At 43.7% G+C, this 25,281-nt stretch overlaps 1 long non-coding RNA gene across 3 annotated transcripts in view; it reads left to right on the top strand.

The window, feature by feature from the left end:
• LOC131407920 (uncharacterized) overlaps positions 1-24,754 on the top strand; it is a 171,921-nt gene extending 147,167 nt beyond the window's left edge. The window contains exon 4 of one of the 3 annotated variants that reach the window (XR_009220687.1): positions 23,684-24,754. This is a non-coding gene — a long non-coding RNA (uncharacterized LOC131407920). The other 2 variants (XR_009220686.1, XR_009220685.1) reach the window with 2 other exon arrangements.
• Positions 24,755-25,281: the final 527 nt, after the last annotated feature.

Genomic DNA, 25,281 nt, shown 5'->3' with positions numbered 1-25,281 from the left:
TCATTATCTCCTACCAAGACGACCACAATAGCTTTCTAAATGACCTCTCTGCTTGTGATTCTCCTCTCTCTGATTCATGTTGCAAACCACTGCCAGGAAAACCTTTGGGTGCCTGTCTGATCCATGATGCCTCCAAGTCAATGGCTTTCGATGGCTCCTATTGACATCGAATCAAAAATACAGAGGCATTTGAAATCCTTCACAGTATGAGCACAACCAATCATTCCTACTTATTAATGAATTCTCTAGTTAAAGTGGACCCTTTGTTGTTCCTGAAAACAAGCTCTATGTTTTCTCACCTCTGCTCACTCTGTTCCCTCCATCTGGAGCACCCTCTCCACACTTCTCATCTATCACAATTTCTTTAAGGCCTATCTTGAATGTTACCTCTGCCACAAAACCTTTGTAAATTCTTCCATTCAAATGTTGACTCTCCTCCTTTTGAGTGTTTCTGACTCTCTTATGTCATTGGATAGAATAATAGGTATCTATGCAATTCTGCTCATGAGCTGAACTTGATTATGCAACATTTAGGGGCTGGGATTGCAACTTGCTCACCACCACTCCCTGAAGCATTGTGCACAGTGCTAGGTGTGGAGAAGATATTCAGAAAGGAATCTGTGAAGCTGAATGGACAGTAAAGGGAGTGGGTCTCAGACCTTCCCAGGGGCCCATTAAACTGCAGGAGGAAGCTGCACGGTGTTCCTGTCCCCTTGGCCCATACGTCTGGCATGGACAAGACACATGACAGAAGACAAACATGTCATGATCACAGAGACTGGAGAAGACTCCATATAACCACAGTCACAGTTAAAGACCAGACTTTGGCCAATGTCCTACTTAGGGTATAACTCTTAGCAAATCCATTAAACTCCTGGTAGATGGTTTGTGAAGGAAAGTCATTAGTTGAGATTTTAACTTGGGCCAATCTTGTATGGATCCCTTCTTGGGTTGGTAAAACATGGGCCATGCCCCCTTACTTAGGAAATTTGAACACATCATCTCTAACTGAAGGGAGAATTCATCATAATAAAGCAAAGAGACTGCAGTTCAGACCAGCAGATGCATTTAGTTGGCAACAAAAGGGCAATAGATCATGATTAGTGGATTTACCAATTGCCTTTCCCTAGTGACCGGCATTGGCTTTGCAGGTCTTTATCTACAACATAAGGGCTTCGGAAACATAACTCAGCCCCTCGCCCAACCCCAAACATGCAGTGATATCCAACAAACAGCATCTGTTTCAAAGAAACACCACCTGTCCAAATGGAAAATCAAGCATCGAACCACCTCACTTTATCAGAGTATTTGTTTCTGGAGCAGGAGACAAAAACACCATTCTGTCACTAACACAGCCTTTTAACGCTCTGTAGGGATTCTGGCCTGGCTTCTGCCAAGTAGACTTGGCAAGTTATAGAGGAACATTTGGGCCCTAGCTATCAGTTCTCTGACCTTCTGAGGCAGGGCTGGGTGATCTGCCTTGGAGGAACCTGGAACTTTTTCTAAGTAGCCTGAGAAGGGAGCGAATGCTCTGCAGGTGTGGTGAGATTTGGCTTTATGGAGACCAAGTGGTTGAGGAGGACTGCCAGGGAGGTCCTTTTTTCATGCAGGCACAGGCATTAAGCCTGGAGCACATCCGCCTGTGAGGGCAGCAAAAGTCCGACCTTTTCCAGGGCAGAAGAGAAGTTTGTACCAATGCCTGCCATGTACTGAAGCAGCTTTCAGTAGTGTAAACACTTCTAAAGAGCTCACAGCTTTGTGAATAGCTGAACAGTTTTTTAAAAATTATTTTCTATGATTCTAAATAATTTGAAGACAAAATCAATTCCCTCTGTCACATCATCTTTAAGCACATATAAGCCACTTCTCAATGGGGACCAGAGGACACATGTACTGCTCCTTTGCTCTTCTCCTCATTTTCCACCTCTGCCATGCAGAACGGTTTCCGGGGATCACAATAGTGGATCTAAGAGTGCTGGAGCCGGCACATGTGTCTGTGGCATTTGGTTTGCCACAACTCTTTGGTATTTGACCATGCCTTGGGGAAACAGCACCATCTGGAGCACGTGAGGCAGAGATATGATAGAATCACAGCTGGAGTGTGTGCGTGGTTACTCATATTTTCTGTAACCATTTTGCAATGGTGTGTTTCATGGAACCTCTAAACTATGGGTTGCTAGAATGATTCCTTTTAATGCAGAGATGAGAAACGGAATCTCATAGAGGGAAGAGGGATCTTCATAGGCCAGAAGCTCATGGCCCTCTTAGGATGAGCATTAATCTTTTCTTTTTGAGTTAGGAAGCCCCATGACCCTCGTAAAGGTTGCCACTGGAGAGAAAGGAGCACTGGGAGAGACCTGGGAGCATGTGGCCTTCAGTTGGGTATTCTCAACTTGCACATCAACTATCAGTAATTTGTATTTGGAATATGTTCCTTTTCATTTCTCTTTCCCTTTCTTTTGCTTTTTTTTTTTTTTTTTTCAAAATCAATAACAGGCTTGTTATGTCTTGCAAAGATTAAGCAATAGAATTAGGTTTATCTTTATTACAGCATTGAATTATTTTCAACATTTATTTCAGCAAGAATCGTTGGGCACACGAAGCCCATAAAAGCAGTGTTACTGCTCCAAGAAGTGGTACTTAGTTCATTGAAGTGAACATCCACTATCATCTTTTGCCTTCAGGATGGTGAGTGGATGCTCTCGGCTCTGCAAGTCTGCTTTTTGATTTTTGAGTTGACGGGTATTGTTTTGCCCATGGGTAGGTACCAAGAACCTGGCCTGAGTCCAGTCTCCTGTCTTTAATGGCACTGTCAGTCATAAAGCCCAGTGCAGCATTAGAGTAAGTTATCCTTTCTAAGTTACCCCTTAGAGTAAGGGCTCTGTAGTCAGACCTCCTGGGCTTGAAATACGACTCCTTCTTTATTGGCTGTGTCAGCCTGGTCGGGTAACTTTAATTCTGTGCCTCTGTTTCCTCATCTGTTAAATGGGGATAATGGTACTTCATAGGGATGTTATGAAGATTATTTGAGATAATGCACATACTACAGTGTGTGACATGTAGGAGGCACTCACTCAGTGGTAGCTTTATTATAGTGGAAAGTCATTTGAGTGCCTGATGGCCTGAGTTTTAGGCTCATGTTACTCAAACATCCAATATTTTCTGTTTGTCACCTTGTTCCAGGCACTTGTGTGTGGGATGGGGTGGCAGAAGTACTCTTTTGACTGGACAAATTGTGTCATCTCTCTGCACCTTGTTTTCTTAACTTTACATCCCAATATTTAGATCAAATGATGTCCTTGACTCACAAAGCCTTCAGTAAATTGTAATACCGCAGCATCATTAATGTTCCTGGACCCGTAAGAACTCATTCTCTACTTTGGGCCTTTCTAGGGTGATGTTCTATAAGTTTCTGAGATAAAAGTCTCTTCTTCGCCAGCACTATCTTCTGGATGCCCTTTGAACTTTGCCTAAACTTATACAAAGAGTCTCTTAAGTTCTTCCAGGCAAAAATGCCTGATTGATAAATTACCAGGCCATTTGGTTTTCCTTCACTAGGTCACTTTCAGTTATGTCTGTAGTCCTACAGATACCTTTATTTCCTAATTATTGGACAATTACTTAAAATTCTTCAATATATTTTCATTGCCCTTCAAATAAGGACAAAAATCCTTTACAAAATCCTTCTCTACTTAATTCTCCAATCTCAGCTTAACCTTTTCTCCTTTTTATTACCTGTGACCCAGGAGCACTTGGTTTCTTGTAGTTCATCAACTGTACCATGATTTCTTGCTTTAGAGTCTTTGCGCATGTTGTTCTCTCTGCCTGGACTGCTCTTCTCTTCCCCTCCCCTCACTTCACTTAGTTAGCTCTTATTAATGTGTCAGATCTCAGCTTGAAGAAAAGCAACCTTGGAAAAGTCTTCTCGGCCATGTCCTGCCCATTCTGCACACCAGATTGGACTGTGTTATCTCTGGGTATGTTTGAGATCTTCTCTTTGTCTCTTGTTCTGCAGTGTCAATTGAATCAGCTGATGATTTTCATCTATTTATCCTGCTTGGGACTCATGATTTTTGAATCTGAGCATTTATATTTTCCATAAATTCTGGAAAATTCCCTTCAAATATTGCCTCTGCTCCATCCTCTCTTGTCTCCATCTGAAACTCATAAAAGATGTACACGGGACTTTGTTTTCCTCTTTCATGTCTCTTAACCTCTTTGTTATAGTTTCTATCTTTTAATCTCTCTGTGTGATATTCTGGGGAATTTTCTCCAATTTTTGTTTTCCACAGTGTAGTAATTTTCTCTTTAACTTGGTCTAATTTACTGTTTAACCCTTCCATTGAGACTTTACATCAATGACTACATTTTTTTCTTTACTTCTGTATGTTCTAATTGGCATTTTCCAAATATGTCTGATCTTTCATGATAGTGTCTTTTTCTTTTAAAAATGTTTTTGATTACTTTTATGTATTTAGTTGTACTTCTGACTCTTGCTCATGTAGACTGTCACATAATTTATAACTGCCCTGCTTAGGGCAGCATCAGAGTAATCAACTTATGCTTTTCACTCTGGTTTTGATTTCCTTTTTCCTTTTTGGCCTAGTGATTTCCTGACTTGCATTTAAAAGCCTATTTGTTATATCTTTATCTGGCATATCTAGGTTTTTTTTTTTTTTTTTGCTGAGGAAGACCAGCCCTGAGCTAACATCTATTGCCAATCCTCCTCCTTTTTTTTTTTTTTTTCCTTTTTCTCCCCAAAGCCCCAGTAGTTATATGTCATAGTTGCACATCCTTTTAGTTGCTGTATGTGGGACACCGCCTCAGCATGGCCGAACAAGCAGTGTGTCGGTGCGCGCCCGGGATCTGAACCCGGGCTGCCAGTGGTGGAGCACGCGCACTTAACTGCTGAGCCACGGGGCCGGCCTCCCATATCTAGGTGTTTTATAGTGGGGATTTTGTTCTGCCATATTGCTGGAGGTAGATGTTCTCTAGGTCTCGTTTTATAGACTATCATAGTGACTGCCATAATTGTCATGAACCATTAAACAGTAATCATCTGTTTTATGTCTGTCTTCCCTGCAAGGTTGTGGCTCTATGGGGACAGGGACTATGGCTGACTTGCTCAAAATTGTATCTCTAGCTCCTAGCCTTGTGCCTAGAACATTGTAGGGCTCAATATTATTGAAATGAAAGAATGAAGTGGAGGCAGATGTGGCCCCAGATGTCACATCAAAATGGACTAGGAATCGCTCTCTATCCTTTTGCAACCTTTTGTAAACATTTCTCACCTTTCCTTGAACGCTATCCTTCCCTAAAATGATTTAATGCCTCATGTAATTGACATCATGTCTCACAGGTGACTTCACAGTGTGCTGTTTTCAATTACCTTCTATATAGATTATCCCATTTGAACTCACAATCACCTTGGACCTAGGAGGGGTGGGATGATTATCCTCTCCTTACAGTTGAGGAAACTGAAGGTTGAGGAGATGATTTCTCTAACCTTCTGTAAGACAGTCAGTAGTACATTCCAGAATTAAATCTAGGTCTTCTGACTCCAAGTCTACAGGACTTTACCTTAGCTGTTTGGAATGAATACCAGAGCTTCTTTACGGGAAAGTAAAGTCCACTTTGCTTCTTTACTGAACTACCTGTTGCTGTTTCTGCTTGCTAAAGAAAGCAGTATCTAGGAAAGAACAGGTGCTGCTATTCATTCGGTGTTATTTTTGATTTCCACAGCCAGAGTCTAAGGACTCAAACTACTTGATTTTTCATTTGGACAATGTGCTTATGTTTCTTTTGAGATAAATATTACAAACCACCTTCTGTCAAAGAATCCAGGTTGCTGGAGAACCCTGTTCACGGCCTAGTTGGATGCAGGGGTGTCTGGTAAAGGATGGTGCGTTACAGATCACACGACAGAAACACAACGCTTATTGATGTTTAACACTTGGTGGGGTAAGGCGAGGTGTGGGGAAGAACACATGGGCAGCGACAGTCATAGCAAGCTGAGGCCCCCGGGTCAATTTCCAACCTCAGGGTTGAAGATCTCAGGTGGCTGGAATCTTCCAGGCCCACAGGTGTCCAAGAAGAGCCCTCTTGACAGCTCGCACTGTGGTATTGGAGCCACGTGGCAGACACAGCAGCTTCATTCCTGAGATAGGGAGGGGAGAGGGAGTACCAAGGAAGCAAATCTTGGCTACTTACCTCAGGGCGGACCCCTTGGGTGTCGCAATGCCATAGCCTTTGGAATCCAAGTTACCTCCCACCTTCATGGTGTCACAGGGTTTCCGCTGCTCAATGTACTCATTCATGGTGGACTCCAGAAGGTAGGCATATTTGCCTTTGGATTTTCTCACTCGAATCATCCCTTCCTCTGTGGTCCGCACAAAAACTGATGGTTCCGCTGACTTCATGTATGTCCACATCTTCTCAAACACGGCGATTTTAGACCTCTGACAGGGGACAGGAACAAAGGTGGAATTAAGTGCTGGCTGTGCTTGGAATTGAGGTGGGCATACACACTAATGAAGAGCTGAGTGTAGCTTGATCACACATTCATGAGCGAGATTAGCTCAGGAAGAAACAAATTATGAGTGATTGCAAAATAAGAGCCTCTAATTAGTAGCAGTAGATTCCAAAGTACAAATATCTTGCAAATACAGAATGAACAGGATAGCTCAGAATCTTTTAATTACTGCTGGAATAATTATATTCCTCTTAAATACGGGGAGAGTTAAGAAACTGGGGCCCTGTCTGGGTTTTAAAGATATTAAAGAACCTATCTATTGTTCAATAAGGCCATACTCATATAGCCCAGAAGAAGTGGAGAGCTGACAATCAGTGGAATCTAATTTCATTATTAAAGGACATCACTGAAAAATTTATGGAGAACGTGTGCCAAGTTCCAGTCATCCCATATTACAAGACCTGCCCTCAGAATGTAAATTGTTGACTGATAAAGCTAATAACTTGGGACCTAATATTGTTGTCTGTTTACATTTCAAAAGCTTCTAGATCTAGCCAAACTGCTTTCCTCATTTCCTCCTGAGCTCACTGGCGGCCCTCCTTCCTGACTTTGCCTAGGCTCTTTACTCCACTTAATATAGGCTGATTCTCTCCAGCCACATCCTGCTCATCATTTCACAGACCAGAGCAAATCCTATATATTCTGAGACTACTTCAGTTCCCAGGACAATAGTTCTCAAACTCTAGTGGTTACAAGAATCATGTTCAGAGATTGTAAATATGCAGATCCACCTGTTCAAAACCCAGAGATTCTGATCCAGCAGGTCTGGTGTGGAGCCTAGAATAAATCATGTTCTGAAGTTCCCAGGTGATTCTGATCTGTATGGCATGTATGGCGCTCACTTTGAGAAAGAGTATTGTGAGGACTGATATTCCTCTAGGACACAGTGTCCATGCACTCACTGGATGGCCAGGCTTGGCTGCTAGGATTGAGAGGCATCCCTACTTGTGCACAGGTCTCAAGTATGTGGATGCCATCTGAGGGTAGGGGACGTCTTCCCATCTGTGGGTCCTTTGCAGAGTCTAACCTTGCACATAGTAGGCTCCTAGTTAGGGCCCACGATCCAGCACCACAAATCAACCCTCTCATCTAAGATGCTCTTCCTAAAGGGTGTCCTTTCCCCAACAGGTAGGTGTATTTTAGGGATACTGATGTCTGGCTTTTGAAAATGCTTCGTAAATGGACAAATGTTAAACACATACAAGGGACTATTTTTTTTAAAGACAGTTACTACTAGAGTCATGCAACCTATATAATCTAGTGGTTGATATATTGATTACAGATTTATTTAGTATAAAACTATCACTATACATGCAATATGTCATTTTTCTTTGCACAGAAATATCAGGTTTGCTTTCTTGATATCACATCAAGTGTTGGCAAAATATTAATAATGTAATTAAGTTGTTGTTTGAGCCAACTGATCTATAGAGATATTTGGGCCCAGGAAAATTCTAGGTCTTAAGGAAAATTAATGGAGATAGTTACTAAGAATTGCAGGGAGGCATTTGATAGAGTAAGTCTTAAGTTTTAATAGTCTCTAATTTGATAAACTAGAGGATTTGTTTCACAGTCTGGTTTACCATCTGGAGAGGACCCTAGACTAAGAGTGAGGAGCCCTGGGTTCTAGTCTTAGTTTTGCTCCTAACTTTCCCCATCTGCTCCATAAGGAGTTTGGGCATGGTCACCTTTGAGTCCCTTGCTAGTTTGAAATATCTAATCTTTACATGAAGATACATTCATTGTTCAAGCAACAACGTCAATGTGAGAAAGAAGAAGGAAGAAAGGAGAAAAGAGAGGGATGATTTTAAAGTTAGAGGAAGCGACACCCAGAACTAATCATGGCATCTACAATGTATGGAATGTTCTCTCACAGGAAGCAGGGAAATGTACAAATTCAGCCGTGACCAGATTTGCAGATGATCTTCCGGGCACAAAACCAACAAAACACACAGCAGGGCAATTGCAAGATGCAATTTGACCTGACAGGATGGCCACGGCAGGGGACTGGGCTGCTGACAGGCAGAGCTGAAAAGCCCTCTGGGCAATGGTATGCAGAAATTAATATGTCCTCTCAGCCTCACCCCAGTGCCCCAAATGCCAAGGCTGTGTTCACAGTCACTTGGAGTGGACTATCAGGAAAATCTAATCTCCAGGAATGCCAAGGCAGCATGAGTGGCGGGGAAGATTGGAAACATACTCGGGGTATTTGTTCTTGGATCTCTCCTATCATCTGCAGCTCCCACGGCCCTCCACACATCTTAGTTAAACTGTCAATGGAGGATTAAGTGACTCTGGGTTAGGGCTGCCAAGAAGCTCTGGGCTGCCGTGGGGACTAGAAGCCAGATTTTTCAGAGACTGTGGTAGAAGAATTCTTGTCTCACTATTCCCTTCTTCTGCCTTATGGGCGTGGTAGGCGACATAGTTCACCCACCCACCAAAGTCCTGGTGGGATAATTCTCAAGGTCAGAGTCACAGAGATGGAAGGGCTCATGGGACATATCTTGTAGTGCTCTCTTTTTACATGTAAAGAAACTGAGGCCCACAGTGTGGCAGTGCACTGTCCAATGGCATGTGGCTTGTTAGTGACAGAGCCAGGAGTAAAAACCTGGTCTCCTGATTGTATACCTAGTTTCCGCGGCAACCAGCTTCCTCCCTCATTTTAGGCTTTATATCTTACTAGCTGTGAGAACTTTCTGAACCTCAGTGTTCCTCTCCTGACAATGATGATGATGGTACACACTGCACAGTGTTGCCATGGAGATTATCTGAGAACAAAGGTCAAATGCGTAACCCAGTGCCTGCCACATGGTAGGTGTTCTATAAGTGGTGCAATCACTACTGATAATTATGCCAGTTCTTCAAGTTTTACTGTAGGGTAGGAATGCCCAATACATACATGGCTGGCTTGGTACTTTCCTAAATATGGTAGATGTTGATATCAACCAAGGAATTCTTTTATACTGAGCCCAGATGTGACATCATCATCCCTCTCAACAAAGAACTCTAGGTAACCACTACTGATCAGTCTGTTAGTACATGAACTACAACTTATTTGCCACCAATGCAGTGGGCCTGGTTAGGACACAGAGCTTGTAGAATACCAACTGCTTCGATTCTAGATTCCTAACTTTGTGCTGTGGACAAGAGACAGAAATATGTCAATTGACATAGTCAGTAACAGAGAACTTAGAAGTCTTAATTAGTTGTGCCTCTAATTAGCTAGCGTATGCCCATGTTCTTTCCTGGGCCTCCGTTTCCTCAACTATAAAAGGGAAAGTTAGACTAGACTTGCCCATAGGCTTATCTGGTAACTTGAGTAATCTTTTAAAAAACATTCGTCAGTTAATGACACTACCCCATTAGGACAGTGTGGTTCAGCATCAAGAATACTTGGGTTGGAATGAGGATGCTCAGATTGTGTACCCACCCTTGACACTGGCTGATGAATTCCTTGCATCTCAATTTCTTATCCACAAAGTGGACACCATAATCCCTGTTCTGCTGTAGATAATAGGTGAAACATAAATGAGACAATGGATGTGAAAGGGCTTTGGAGACCGTGACACGCTAATATATGGGGGATGAGCCCATAGGTTTATAATGGGTAAGTGAATTGAGTGGTTCCTCCACTGAATCAGCAGGGGCTGGGACACAGGACTGGCTTTATGGACAAATATCAGGCATCTCCTTTGCACTTTGGCTGCAGGCTAAAAATGTCAGAGAATTGTAATGAGATTACAAGTAGTTTTTCTTCTAACTGGATAGGTAAGCTTAAACAAGTTATGTCTCTCTCTAAAATGACACTATGACCAAGGGACCTCTAAGTTACCTTCTGGATGATTATAGCCTTGGAGCCTGGATCAGCCCTGGTTAAGACTTTGGTCCCTTTCCTGCCTGTCATACAGAACGCAGAGGCCATGATCAGGGAACTGAGCACATCATCCCGTGGGTTCACTCAGGACCTGGAGTTTGCTTTGGGTAGTTGCAGTGAGAACCAGTGGGTCTGCACAGCATCCCCACTGTCTTGCCTGAGGCAATGCAGAGATTTGCTCTCTATTCTCCTTCTGCCACTTATTAGCTGTGTGACCTTAGGCAATTACCTTTACCTCTCTCAGCTTTACCTATAAAATGGGAACAACAAATCCCTAACACACCTCTAATGAGAGGATTAAATGAGATAATTCATGTAGGGTGTGCTTAGCATGGGACTCAATTCACAGTAAGCGCTAAGTAAGTGGTAGTAATTGTTTATTATTTTTATTTGATCAATATATGGTAGTTCCATGTGCTGTTTGTTCAACTCCCAGGATGAACATGTCTAACGTCCAGGAAACTACAGGTTTTCCTGGTTCTGGGCATTTGTTCAAGTTGTTCCCTTTGCCTAGAATGTGATTAGCCTACCCAGGTCTGACCTCGTTGCCTGATGTCTAGAAATGTTTACAGGCTTATCTTTCCGTGGCTATAATCCCTACCCTTCCTTCAAGATGGCTCTGAAATGCCTGCGCCTCCCTGAAGTCCTCATGGGAAACAGAGCCTCCACTCACTGTTCTCTGCTTCCCTTGTATTCTAGATGCCTCATCCCTATTAATCTCATAATGACTCTTGGAGATAGACATTCTTCTGATTTTATAGATGAGGAAATGGTGTCAAAGAGGCTAAGTGCCACAGAATGAGTCAAGGATGGAGGCGGGTTATGACCTTAGGTCTGGCTGACCCTACGCTTGGGCTGCTAAGCTCCCTGCTCCTCTGCCTTCACTCGCTGCCTCCAGCCACAGACTTCTCCACCACCTCCACTCCCACTTCACATTTTCCCTCTCCTGGCACTGTTTAATAGATCACCTATCCAGTCACTGTTTCCCATATACCGTCTCCTTATGCATCAGGTCTCCAAGAAGGGAACGTAAAGTCCATCAGGTCTGGACCTTGTCCCTAGCTGTTCCTAATCAATTACTAACTAGAGGTAAGGTCCTTGCAGGAGCAGGGAGGGAATTATACGTCATATCCTTTGCAGTCCTCGGAGAACTTGGCACAGATTGGCATATGGAAGGAGCTTAATTCAATTCAAGAGATTTGAGGTTTCATAAATATGGAAATGCAGATTTCTCAGGGATCTGTAGAAAGCTCAGAAATGTTCTGAGTTTCCCTAGCTTACACTCAGTTAAGCTGTTGCCCTGACTGCCTGTAATCTCATGCTCTTTCAGGAGAAGGATATGTTGATGACAGTAGTGGTTCTCTTTTGTGCAAGTGCCTTGGGACAAGAGATGTCCCTACCCTGAAGAACTCCTTAGTGGATCCTGCTTCCAGCGTTCCGTAAGCGATTTCCGTCTGCTTCGCTAGGTCCTCGGCACTCTCGATGGGAGACACCATCCTCTCCACAGTCAGGAAGGCGGCCAAGTTGGCTGTATATGAAGAGATGATGATCAAGGTGAAGAACCACCAGACGCCACCAACGATGCGACCAGACAGGGACCTGAAGGCCAAAGAGAAGAGATGTCAGAAGCACAGACATCAATTGCAGAAGGCTATGTGGAGGGGCCGAGGGCCAGCCTGAGCCCTGTCAACACAGCTGTCATGCCCTATTGCACCCTTCTCCTCTGTCAGCAAGATGTGAGAATTCAAATGTCAGAGACATTCTCCTCCTCATTTTGTTCCTTATCACGGATAAAGACCTGTGGGGTTGCTGACCTTCAGGGGTGACAAAGCCCTGCAGGTACCTATTCACACTCAGTTTCACACATACATATACATCAAGACACATGCCAACAAAGACACAGATATATCAACACATGCCCACAAAATTACAAACACACAATAAACATTCTGTTACATGCAGTTACATATATAGTACGCCAAATGTTTGTGCATACATATATGAACGCAAATGAATTTACACACATGATGGGCACATTTGATCATGCCCAGAGACGTTTTCAGATTGCCCTTCTGGCTGGCAAAGGCCACCAAAGTGATGAACTGCAGGAAGGGAAGGGAGGACATATTGGAAATAAATGAGAACAGCAGCATTCTAGCCACTTTGGGGAATGTCGCCATTGAACACAGGCACAGTTCTTCCCCCACCACAGAGCAAGAGAATTGGGCTGAAATAGAAGACAAAGGATATTTTGCTCCAGATTAAAATTGCAAATATGACAGTCACACATCAGGTGAGAAATTTATCCTTGATCTTATTGTCCTATTCTCCTCTCTTCTGCCTAAAACAATGAACAGAAACAGGACAAGTCAAGAGTTCCACTGTAATCTTTCGTATTTGTCTAGGAGATTTCCAAGTCCAGGGCTTTCCAAAGATACTACAAAATGATTTAGATGTCATAGGGGGATGATTTTATGTGGTGGACATGGCATCAAAGCATGCTGAAACATACAGTGATAAAGTTATTTGCATTCCATTTCTCTTTCCATCCTGCTCATTTTATTAAGGAAGTGTTATCCTGGAGCTATGGTACCTTTAAGCCCTTTCTAACGCATGCTTAGACAGCTCAAGCTCACAGCCTTCAACAGGTGACAGTGCTTAACTAGAACCTAATACTTAACAGCCAGAGAAGTCACCAATCCAACCCATGAGTTTTACAGATAAAGAAACTCAAGAATCCTAAATCATACTGACAAGCAAGCATACTGCTGGCTTGCTTGATTGTTCTACACTGTTTTTAAAACCCTGGTCAACCATATCTGTGTTATTCCCTCATTCCTGTGATCTCCACTTTGTTTCAGTTTCTTGGAGACTTTCTTTTCACTCTAGGCAGACAGTGCTCACTCCAAGAAATCCAACAAATACTTGTTATTCCTTGCTATATGGAAAATAATGTTCGTAGATGATTCACATGAAGAGGGAAATAAGAGGCTTGTTCAAAGAAATGAGACCAGGAGAGTGGAGCAAAGCTATGTCACATGAAAAACAGCTTCAGGAAGAGGGAACATTTTACCAGAAGAAAAGACTTGGAGAGATGTGTTTACTGAAGTGCTGACATGAAGCTCGTACCATGTGACGTAATTTAGGAGCATTTGGTGGAAGTTCCAAGAAACAAACACTAACTAAATACGAGGAAGATATTTTTGATGGGCAGGGTAGTGCAACAACAACTATCCTGGGGGTGAGAGTGAGTTTCGCTATTTCTGAAAATGTTCAAGTGGTGGACCATTTACAGAGATGTTGTACTTGGTGCCTACTCTTGGTGCTGCATGGTACCAAGTGCATGGTACACAAGCAAGACAGAGGAGGGGTCAAGCATCATGTGGGGCCAGAGACCAACTGCTTCTCCTCACATTCCTCCCATCTCTGAGATTCTGTGATTTGAACTTATAGGTAGACCGGGATGCATGGCTTCCATTAGGCAGTCAAGAAAAATGAGATACATAGAGGCAAAATCACTGCCCTGACACCCTAAGACTAGTACCCTGTTGAACTCAAAATCACACTAGTCTTTGGAAATCCAGTCCAGTGCTCTTTTCACCTTAGGATGTGGCAAATACAAGTGTCCAGGCCCGTGTGAAGCTGCTACTTCTTTTCCAATTCTGGATGACCACAATGGCATGTGACTAGACTTCTTGCCTCCATTCAGCCCGCTATCCTTCCATTCCTCTGCCTAATCAGTTCTCCACAATCAGCCTGTGATCTTTTTAAAAATATTAATTGTATCATGTTTCTTCTTTGCTTAAGACCCATGAAAGCCCTCCTCTTACACTTGGAATAAAATTCAAACTCTTTGGTACCCTCAAGACCCTGTGTGGTCTGGCCCCTGCTTTGCTCTCCAATGCCGTCCCACAATATGCTTTCTATACTCTGGTTGCACTGGGTTCTGTTTTGTCCTTCATACCCAAAAGGCTCTCACCCTATCACATGCTGCTCTTTCCCCTGATCAATGCGTCTACCCTATTCATCCTTCAGACCTCATCCTAGTCATCACTTTTTCAGCATTCAAATGTTAAGACCCTCAGAGCCCCATGCAGCTCACATCACAGTTGAAATCTGACATCTGTTTCTGTGACTGTTTGACTGTCTGTTGTTCCCCTAGACCATAAGCTCTAGGAACCTTATATTTCTCTCATGCAGTGTTGTATGTCCAGCCCCTAGCACACAGTAGCCTTCACTAACAAGTGACTGTATGAATGCCGCCTCTCTCATAACCTGGCAGGTCTGTGCACATTGGATTCTAAAGACCAAGAATAGTTTTCAGGGTCGGGGCCAGGAGAACCCAAACCTGTTTATGGCCCAGGATATCTGGAGTCCATGACTTCAAACCAAGTGTTCAGGATGGCTACCTCCTTTTCCAACATTACTGGACTGAGAGACCCAGCTGTGGTATCCCAAGTTGGGGATCATCCAGTGAAGCACAAAGTCCTCCCAAGAAAGCTCCAGGCCTATGGCTCTTTCTTCCCTGTTCTCCTTTAATTAATATTCATCTGCTGGGTGTTGAGAGCAGCTTACCCTGTACGGTATTCCCCACATCCCCACCTACTTAATGAAGAGACCAAAGAAAGAGTCTGTTGCTTAACAGCCAGCAACTGTCATCTGTGGCATAACTGGAGGTCTGGGGGAAGAGGATCTTCAAAATGTGACCCGATTCCAAATGCTTCATGTGCATCTGATCCACCGGATGGGGACTTGAGTGTGAGGCAATCCCCCACCTTCAGTTCAGACCTGGTACAGGCAAAGCTGGGCCTCGATCCAAGAACTCTGAATTTTCCCAGCCACAGCAGAGGCAGGGAGCTGGAGTTATTGGAGGCTGAGACTGGGAATGAGAGCCTTTGCTCTTTCACTGACCAGCCCCATAACCGTGGCCAGTTGCCTGTCCCGCTGGGTCTCAGTCTTATTCCTCTGTATAATGGGTGACACCAACCCTACTTCACGGTGAGAAATCAAAACTTTCAGAACTAGTAAAACTCTTAGTCCATTCTTTTCCTTTAACTATCACAAGCTATTGGAATTAAAATGGCAGAGGGGAAAGCATTTTGAAAAGTGCTGTTGAAACGAGACATTATTTTTATGATGATGATTATTGTCCCAGGGAGCCACAGGGCAAAGCAGCACTTTTCTTAGTAGGGAAGGAACAGCTGTGATCTGAACCCCTTGGAGGTCTGCCTAGTCACCTGAATTTTATTAGTCTTGTAACTTGGCATATTGTTTCCCAAAACTCCCTGGTTGATTGAGGAATCCCTTATGTTCCTTCAGAATTGGCCACAATTTCTATGGTTTGTTGGACCCTCTATCTCACTTGAACTTCATTTATAGTCCTATAGTCCTATGGGGTGGATGGGAGATGATTTGTTGGACCCTCTATCTTACTTGAACTTTGTTTATAGTCCTATGGGTTGGATGGGAGAGGGATGAATATCTCCATCTTGGAGATGAAAGAACTACAGTTAAGAGATGTAAAGTGACTTGCCCAAGGTCACACAATGAAGCAATGGCAGAGCTGGGACTAGGAACCAGGACTTCATATTTCCCTTCTGGTACTCCATCCACCATGGAACATTACCTTCCTAACCAAATTCTGATTCACTTGTAGATGGGCATGGACTTCCTCAACCCATGATGCCTCCATGATGCCGGATCACAGCCAACACTCACTTTTTGTCAAGCTCAGTGAACCTCTGGCATCCACAGAAAGCAGTCTGACCACCACCATCCACTCCACAGAATGGGAAAGCTGTTTGTATTTGTTTTCTATGGCCGCAGAACAAACCATCACAAACGTAGCAGCTTCTAATAACACTCATTTATCATCTCATAGTTCTGGAGGTCAGAAGTCTGAGTTAGGGTATCTAGATTCTCCAGTCAGGGGCTCACCTGGCTGAAATCAAGGTGTTGGCTGGGGCTATGGTTCTCGTCTGGAGCTCAGAGTCCTCTTTCAAGCTCACTTGTTGTTTGTAGAATTCCTCTCCTTGTGGTTGTGGGACCAAGGTCATCGTTTCCTTGCTGGCTGTCAGCCAGGAGCTGCTCTCAGCTTCTAGAGGTTGCCTGCATTCCTCATCATGTGCCCCTTTCATCTTCAAGCAAGCAACAGCCTGGCAAATCCCTCTCATTCTTTGAATCTCTCTGACTTCCAGTAGCTGGAGAAAACTCTGCTTTTGAAGGGCTCATCTGATAGGGTCAGGCTCACCTGGATAATCTCTATATCTTAAAGTCAACTGATTTGGGACTTGAGTTACATCTTCAAAATCTCTTTACAGCAGTACCTAGGTTAGTATTTGAATGACCAAGGGACAGGAACCTTTAGATACATGTGTATCATACTATTTATCCATTCATTTTACGAGCATTACTTGTATGGCAGGCACTGTTGGGCTTTGGGGAGATAGAGGTGAATACACCACAGTCTCCCCCTTCCATGGAGAAGATGGGAGGGCAGTGTAGCCTAGTGATTAAAACAGGCTTTTGAGTCAGATACCCTGATTCTCTGTAAAGTGCTTAGCACAGTGTCTGGAGCATAGTAAGCACTTGGTAAAGCCATCATCACCATCTTACATAAATATCATAAACAGTAATTATAGTACTATCTTAATTATGTGACAAGTAAGAATGGAACACAGAAAGGCTTGCTAATTACCCTGCTGGCAGAGGTCAGAGAATGTTACCGAGGAGGAGAAGCTTATGCTTGGTTTTGAAGTATGAGTAGGAGATTGCCAAGCAGAATAGGTGTGGGAGTGGGAGAAGGCACAGTAACAGACGTAAAAAGGAGGGGTTAGTGGAGTTTCACGTCCTCTGTAAACTTGCCAACTTTTGCCAGTAGAGCACTGAGCAACCCCTTCTGTTTTCCCCTTATACCACGGTCATTCTGCTATTACAGTTCTAACCACGCGGCTGTAATTATTCGTTACCATGACCATTACTTATGGTATTTATTGATTAACAAAGATGATGATGGGTTGAACTAAAACAGAGCCCACAGAAAGTGGGAGTGGCAGGCTGAGTGAAGAGATGAAGAGATGAAAGTGATAGGATTTGGTGATCCATGGGAGCAGAGGTTGAGGGAGAGGAAAACACTCAGATGACAGTTCGTGCCTCCTGGGTACATGAATTCTGACATGGTTTTGGGAGTTAGATGTGGGCTACAAGCTGTCTCTTCCTACAAATGATGTTTTTTTTCTTTTGTTAACAAGACACGCAGTTAGGCATTTCCTGTCCTGGTCATGGGTTAGAATTCACTGCAGGCTTTTTTATGTGTACTTCTAATCTCACAGCTTGGATTTGTTGCTTTAGACTGGGGATTGGTCTTGGTCTTTTCTTTTTCTGTAAAAGTCCAAGCAGTAAATATTTTAGGATTTGCGGGCCTTACAGTCTCTGTTGTACTCGTGCCTCTGCTGTTGTGGTGTGAAAGCAGCCATAGACGATAGGGAAACACATGCATGTGGCTGTGTTCCGATAAAACTTTAATGACAAAACAAAGCGAAGGCTGGATTTGGCCTGTGGGCTGTAGTTTGCTGACTCCTGCTCTCAATCCTACTGTGAACCTCAGAGACCTTTGATCTGCGCTAATATGCAACAGTAGTCAAGAATTTTCTTTATCCTCTATCCTGTTATTAGCACCTCCACACAAACAACAAACACCAGATAACATTGCAGTGATTCATTTGACAATTACTTTTGTTCTCTCCTCAGGGAGAAAGTAGAGGACATTGGTCAAGAGAGCCGGCTCAGGGGTCAGACACAACAGGATGGAGCCCTGCCTCGTTACTTATTGGTTGTATGACTTTGCGGCAAGTCACCAAATCTCTTTCTGCTTGTTTCTCTACTACATGGAGTAATAGCGGTAGTCATCTTAAAAGTATTCTTCAGAATTAAAAAAGAAAATACAAAGGAAGCATGTAACGCAGTGCCTGGCACAGAGTAAGCATTTCAGGATGGAGGTATGCAGACAGTGTGAGGAGCAATGACCTGGCTGGAGATGCGGGAGCAGGTACCAGGGCCAGGGGCCTTCAGGAAGCAGATCCTTGGGGCTGGTGTAGGGAGTGGAAAGTTATCAAACAGCAACCGACTTTTGATCCCATCAACCTCCTCTCCAGGACACCTCTGACAAGGAATTGGATACGAACATTCTTCTTTATTTCAAAAGCATGTCCTGCCATCCCCAAGAGGAAGGGGACAGAAGGGATACCTCCTGTGTGCCTTTATTCAGCTGAGCTCAAGAGGTCACTGAGCTCAACCTATTTCCCTTTGTCATCTGCTTCAAATGGCTATTTTTAAAAAGAAATGGAAACAGGGGTGTGAAGGCAGAGGCTCAGATGGCCCGCCTCTACCTTACTGGGAGAAAAAAAGTCCATCTTGACTAATTATTGAGCTGAGCTATGTTCAGAGAGAGGTTCACTTGGTACCGGGCACTGGGGTTCCTAGACCAGGGTACACAGCTCTGCCCAAATGCAACAATTCCACTGATAAGGCCACTTCATCCAAGACGCTGTGTCTATGGTGGCAAATCATCTCATTTGTCACCAGCTGCAAATCACTGAGCGCTTCCCTGGCAGAGCTGGAGTGATTCATTTTAATTGCCTCAGCTGCCGGTCATTGTGTTCCAGCACTGCAGCAGGGGGAGGGCCCTGGCCTCCTATGGTGAGTCCCAGGGGGAGGGCGCTGGGTCGGCGGGACAACCAGCTCCAAGGAAAGCCCAGTGCTCTGTAAGCTAGCGTGATCTTCCAGCACTTGCAGAGCTTTGTGTCCAAGAGGGGTGGTCTTCCGTCCCTATTGTTTTTCCATTTAGGTAGGCTATGGGAGCGTAGTGTAGGCACAGTGTGCAAAAGAATGGAGATGGATCGATTCATTCGTTTTTTAAAATTTACTAGTTCCTTGGTTTACTCTCTAAATCTTGTTTTCCACACCTGAAAAGGGAGATAATGAATTCCATCTCGTGAATTGTGAGAATTCAATAAGTCATGTCTTGCACTTGGCACAGACATAGCAAGCCTCAAGATGTCACCTGTGATGATGGTGATGATGACGATGACGATGATGATGATGATGATGATGATGATGATAATGATGATGGTTTCTTCTGGAAACACTCCTCTTAGCCTCTAGGCCCCACACTCTCCTCAGTCTCCTCCCACCTTGCAGGTTGGTCCTTAGTATCCTGTGCTGGTTTTTCCTTTCTGCTTAATCTCAAGCTCTGGTTGTGCCCAGAACCCAGGCCTCACCCCTCTTCTCATCCCTGTCTACACTCTTGCCCTAGGTGGTCTCCTCCAGTCCTGTGACCTGTCTCTGTAGATGCTGACAACTGCCAAATCTAAACCTCCAGTCCCTCCCCCGAATGTAACTGATTTATGCTTCTCCATCTTCCTCATCTAGGAAATGGCAGCACTGTCCATTTGAACCCTGCTGTTCAAACCACACAGCAGGTAGATATTTCTGACTTGTCTCTTTCCCTCACCCTCACCTCCAGTTCATCAAGTCCAATCAACCCCCCATAGTCCCAGATAACATTCTAGATACTAGATATTAGTATCACATTTGTTTGCTTCTTCTCTTCTCCTTGTATAACTCACATCCACCCAATAGCCAGAGGGATCTTTTTAAACTGTAAATAGGATCATGCTGTTCCCCAGCTCTCGTAAAACCTGTCACACTTAGAAAGTAAATTCCAAATGCCCTACCAAGGTCAGTCTGATCTGGCCCACCTCTAATCTCAGGTACCATCTTTCCTGCTATGGCTCTGCTCCAGCCTCATTGGACTTCTCGTAGTTCCTAGAACACGCCAAATTCTTCCCCACCTCAGGACATTTGCAACTGTTGTTCCCTCTGCCTGGAGCTCACCTCCCTGAAATTGTCCCAAACGTGTCTCCACCTACCCTTCATTTTATGCTCAAATGTCACCTCCTCACATATACCACTCTAAGAATTGTCTCTGCCACCTATATCTCTTTCATCTTACTTGTTACCTTTTCTTCATAGCACTTATCAAAGTCTAAAGTGATCTTTATATAATTATATTTCATTTATTGATCGGTTTATTCACTTAGATTATCTGTCTCCCTCCACTAAAATAGAAGTTCAGTGAGGGCAGGGGTCTTATCTGTGTCATTCACTGCTATATTCCTGGTACCTCACATAGCGCTGGGTACATAGTAGGTGCTCAGTGAACATACGCTGAATAAATGAATGATGACACAATGTTGAGTGAGGACTGACTATGTACCAAGCCTGAGAGGAAATACCTAAGAATTTTCTTCTCAAGGAAATCAACTTAATGGAAAGAATGGGACCACCACAAAAGCAACTGTGATACCTCAGCTGGGGTGAACAGCATGGAGAATCACTGATCAAGTGATAAGGAAGTGCAGAGGGGGAAAAAGCCGTGTCCAACTGGGAAAAACCTGGAAAGATGGCATGGAAGAGGGGCTATCTAATTGGAATATGCAAGGCAGGCAGGCTTTAAGCATTTTCTGAAATAGGAACAGCCTGTGCTATGGTGTGGAGGTGGGACGAGAATGTGAAGAAGCAAGAACTTCGCTTTGCCCAAACGTACTAACCACCCGGCAGCCACCATCCTCTGAGTGCCTACTCTGAGCTGGATACTGCAGAAGGTACTTGATATCCATGTTTCTAATCCCCATCACTCTGTTCAGGCCAGGCAGGCATATCCCCTTTTGATAAATGAGGAAACTGAGGTTCATATAGATAAATGTTTAATTAAAGTCACAAAGCAAGTGATGCAGCTTGAATGTGAACCCAGATCATCGAATTCTGATGGTGTGATTTCATTGTGCTGAAAGTGGGTCCAGCTTGGAGCAGGGCCACTGCCCTCATCTCTCAAGGTTTACCTTCTCAGGTCCCAAGCACCACTTACCCAGAGTTCCTAGACGCAAAGGAATATTTGGCACCATACTGGTGTTAAAAATGGGATTTCTTCCACGTATATTTTTGGGTTTAAGTTCTTAGAAGAAGCCATTCTCTTTTTATAGCTGGCTGCCTGCTGCCCAGCCCGTAATACCAAAACGTATGGTTTTCCTGTAGCCAGAGCCCTCTCTAAAGTTCCTACTATTTGCTGATCCACTAGCTGGTTCCGAAGTGAGATGGGTTCCAAGGGCCTGGGTCTCTCGCCTCAGTGGGCCAGGTGGGGGCCTGAGTTGTCATCTGTGGCCCAACATACCTGGCATTTAAAGTCCTTAGAGTTGGCAGCATACGTAAATGTGTGATATTGTGGGTTTTTTAAAAATAGACCCGGACTCATCAGCAATGGGAGATAAAATAACAACTCTTGCTTCTGCTTTAATTAATGTTTGGTTAGTTCTAGCTCAAGGCACGTATTAAAAGGGGCTATTTTACCTAAAATAACCAATTGAAAATCCTCTATTTGCCAGGTATTTTTTCACCCAACCCAATTCCCTTCATGCTCAGCCCCTCCCTCCCACATACCCCCAACCATGCTAGCAGGGCAGCCCCGGAGGCAGGGAACAATCTCTCTTCCTCTCTTCACCCCAATACCCCCCAATCATTTCATCAAAGGGACACTCAGCTCTTTATGAGACAGTGAAGAGAATTATTAAGTAGGAGTTCCGAAGCTATAGAGCCCTCCTACTCCTGCCCCTGCAATTTATTAACTGTGTGACTTGGGGCAAGTTATTTCACATCTCTGAGCCTCAGTTTCCTCTACCTATGAAATAGGGATAATAACAGGAACAACCTAAAAGCGTTGTTGTGAGGATGAGCTGTCATGTGCTTAGCAGGGTACCTGGACCAGAAGAGATACATGGTAGAAGCAGCTACTACTACTCAGAAATGAAAGATGACACGGAAAGAAGTTTTCAGTATGCTGTTAAGTGAAAAAGGCAGGTTATAAAACAGACTATACTACATGGACCCCTTTGAAAACTCAACGTTGGCAGAGATAAGTGTCTGGAAGGATGTAAATGAAAAGATATTACAGAAGTCATCTAGGCAGCTGATCATGGGCTCTCTTTCTTTTCCACATTCTCACTTCCATTTCCTGGTTTTCTAAATGAGTACCTGTAATACTTATAGTAAGTAGAAAACCTAGAACATACTGGTTAAAATTATGGACTATGGGATCACCCAACCTGGGTTCAAATCCCAATGTCTTCTTTTACGGGCTGTGTGACTTTGGGAAAGTGGCTTAGTCTCTCTGAGTTTCAGCTCACTCGTCTGCAAAATGGTGATAACAATAATACCTCCTCATGTCAGCCACTAAGTATTGTTGTTGTCCTTTCATCACTAATTTGGTGGGTGGCAAGGAATCAGGAAGAAGGAAGGAAGGGACCAATATAGATGGGGAAGTGAAGGAAAGTCTCTTTCAGAGGGTGAAATTTAAGCTGAAAGCTGAAGGTTGAGAATGATCTAGATGTGTGAAGAACCTAGAGGAACAACATTCTAGACAGAGGAGACAAGAAGAACAAAGGTTCTGAGGCAGGAAAAGGCTTCATGTGTTCAAGATCATTGGCAGCATAGGAGGAGTCTGGAGAGTGAGGCAAGAACAAGACAAGCAAAGCCTCTGAAGCCAGGGCATAGACTCTGGATTTAATGACCAAAACTGCAGCTCCGAGTGCCACTTCCTCCAAGAAGCCTGCCTGGCTGCTGCTTCCCATCCTCACTTCTCATTTCTCTGAACTCTTCTACTTTTCCCGTCAGTACCACTCCTTGTTCTGCTCTTTTTCACACTGTTACCACTATATTATCAAATAATTAAGGGATTTTAGATATCTTCATAATTCCCTATAACCTAGTGCTATCTCAATATTTGTTGAGTGAATATGAAACTCCATAAGTAGGCAATTTGTAATGCTTTCCTCTGCGCTACCTATACAGAAAATATTTCTTAAGCTAATTAATAGCAAAAACATGATTGCACAAGGAATCATTTACTCTGAGTTAGTAAACTGATTTTAAAAACTTCAGAAGCACCCATTTTTGAGAAACTGGTATCTCAGATACATCCATAATTCTTACACAGTCATAAACTCATGTTCCCTCAGCATCTTTGTTCTGCAAAGTGGTTGTCAAGAGAAAATTATTGCATAAAGTTAAAATAGTAAAACAGTTTCTTTAAAAATATTATAAAAGACTGATGTTCTCACAAATTTAGACAGGCTCCCACACTCTTGGTGAATCTCTATTGTAACTTTGCCTGAATTATTATAGATATAGAATACTAACTTCGGGTCTCTCCCCTATTCCCTCAGGAGTCCTCATCAAGAATGTCCTCCCTCTAACAGGGACATAATTGGAGATGCAGTTCGCTATGGGCTTGCTCAGGCCATGCATGAGTTGGAAGAGGCATTAAGAAACCTTCAACTTCATCCTCACCCTCAGCAGATGGGAGATGATCTTCCTCAGTTCTTGAACAGACATGGAGTTCTGCTCATCACCGAGATCTGGGCCCTAGTGTCCACTTCTGCAAATGTACATTAACCTCTGTGCTCCTCATACATTCAATGAACATGGTGTTATCTGTCCCATTATTCATGGGGTGAGTGGTAGGCAGAATTCTAAGATGGCCCATGACCTCTATGATTCCCCCAACCACCACGTAATTCCTATGGTTATGTTATGCTCCACCACAAAAGGAATTTTGCAAATGTAATTAAGTTGACTAATCAGTTGAACTTAAGACAGAGACATTATCTGGGTGGCCCTAATCTAATCACACGAACCCCACAGAAGAAGAGTTTCCTCCAGCTGGAGGCAGAAGAAGTCAGAGAGATCCAAAGTGGGAGGGATTCGACGTGAGGGAGGGTCTCCATTGCTGAGATGGAGGGGGCCATAGGGCAAGGATCTGAGAGTGGCCTCTGGAAGCTGAGAGCCATCCCTGCTGAGAGCCAGCAAGCAAATGGGGATTTTGATTCTACAGCTGCAAGGAATTGAATTTTGCTAATAACAGAAATGAGTTTGGAAGAGGACCCTGAGCTCCAGATGAGAACTCAGACAGCCGACACCTTAATTTCAGTCTTGTGAGAACAGGAGCAGAGAACCAATCACACCATCCTGGACTTCTGACCTACAGAACTGTGAGGCAATAATATGAGTGTTGTTTTAAACTACTAAATTTGTGATAATTTGTTACACAACAATAGATAACTAAAGTATGACTAGATATCACTATGCAGTGTTCTTTTATTTATTTATTTATTTTGTGAGGAAGATCGGCCTTGTGCTAACATCTGCCAATCCTCCTCTTTTTTTGCTGAGGAAGACTGGCCCTGGGCTAACATCCGTGCACATCTTCCTCCACTTTGTATGGGATGCTGCCACAGCATGGCTTGCCAAGCAGTGCATCGGTGCATGCCCGGGAACCGAACCAGCGAACGCCGGGCTGCCGCAGCGGAGCCCGTGCACTAAACTGCTTGCGCGACCCGGCAGGCCCCCTGCAGTGTTCCTTTAAACTATCTCTGTGTCTGCCATTTGAGGATGGCTGCAATAAATCCCTACCCTATGGTTCTCTTCTGGCTTCATCCTCCACTTTTCCCGTTGATGTTCTCCGGATGAAGTTGTGGTTAAGAGTAAAGACTCTGGTGTCAGCCTCCTTGGGATCAAAAGCCATTCTGCCATAGAACTAGGTGGTGACCTTAAATAAGTTACCTAACGACACTAAGTCTCCATTTCCTCACCTACAAAATGGAATGTGGTAGGCAGAAAACTGGCCCCCCAAAAACATCCATGCCCCAATCCCTAGAACCTGTGAACATGTTACATTAAATGGCAAAAGAGATTTTTCAGATAGAATTAAGGTTAGGGACCTTAAAGCAGGGTGATTATTCAGGTGGGCTCAGTGTAATCACAT

This window comes from Diceros bicornis, chromosome 1 (assembly GCF_020826845.1).
Source record: "Diceros bicornis minor isolate mBicDic1 chromosome 1, mDicBic1.mat.cur, whole genome shotgun sequence".
Lineage (NCBI taxonomy): Eukaryota > Metazoa > Chordata > Mammalia > Perissodactyla > Rhinocerotidae > Diceros > Diceros bicornis.
Note: the sequence above shows the minus strand (reverse complement) of the source record. Positions and strands in the feature narration are given on the sequence as shown.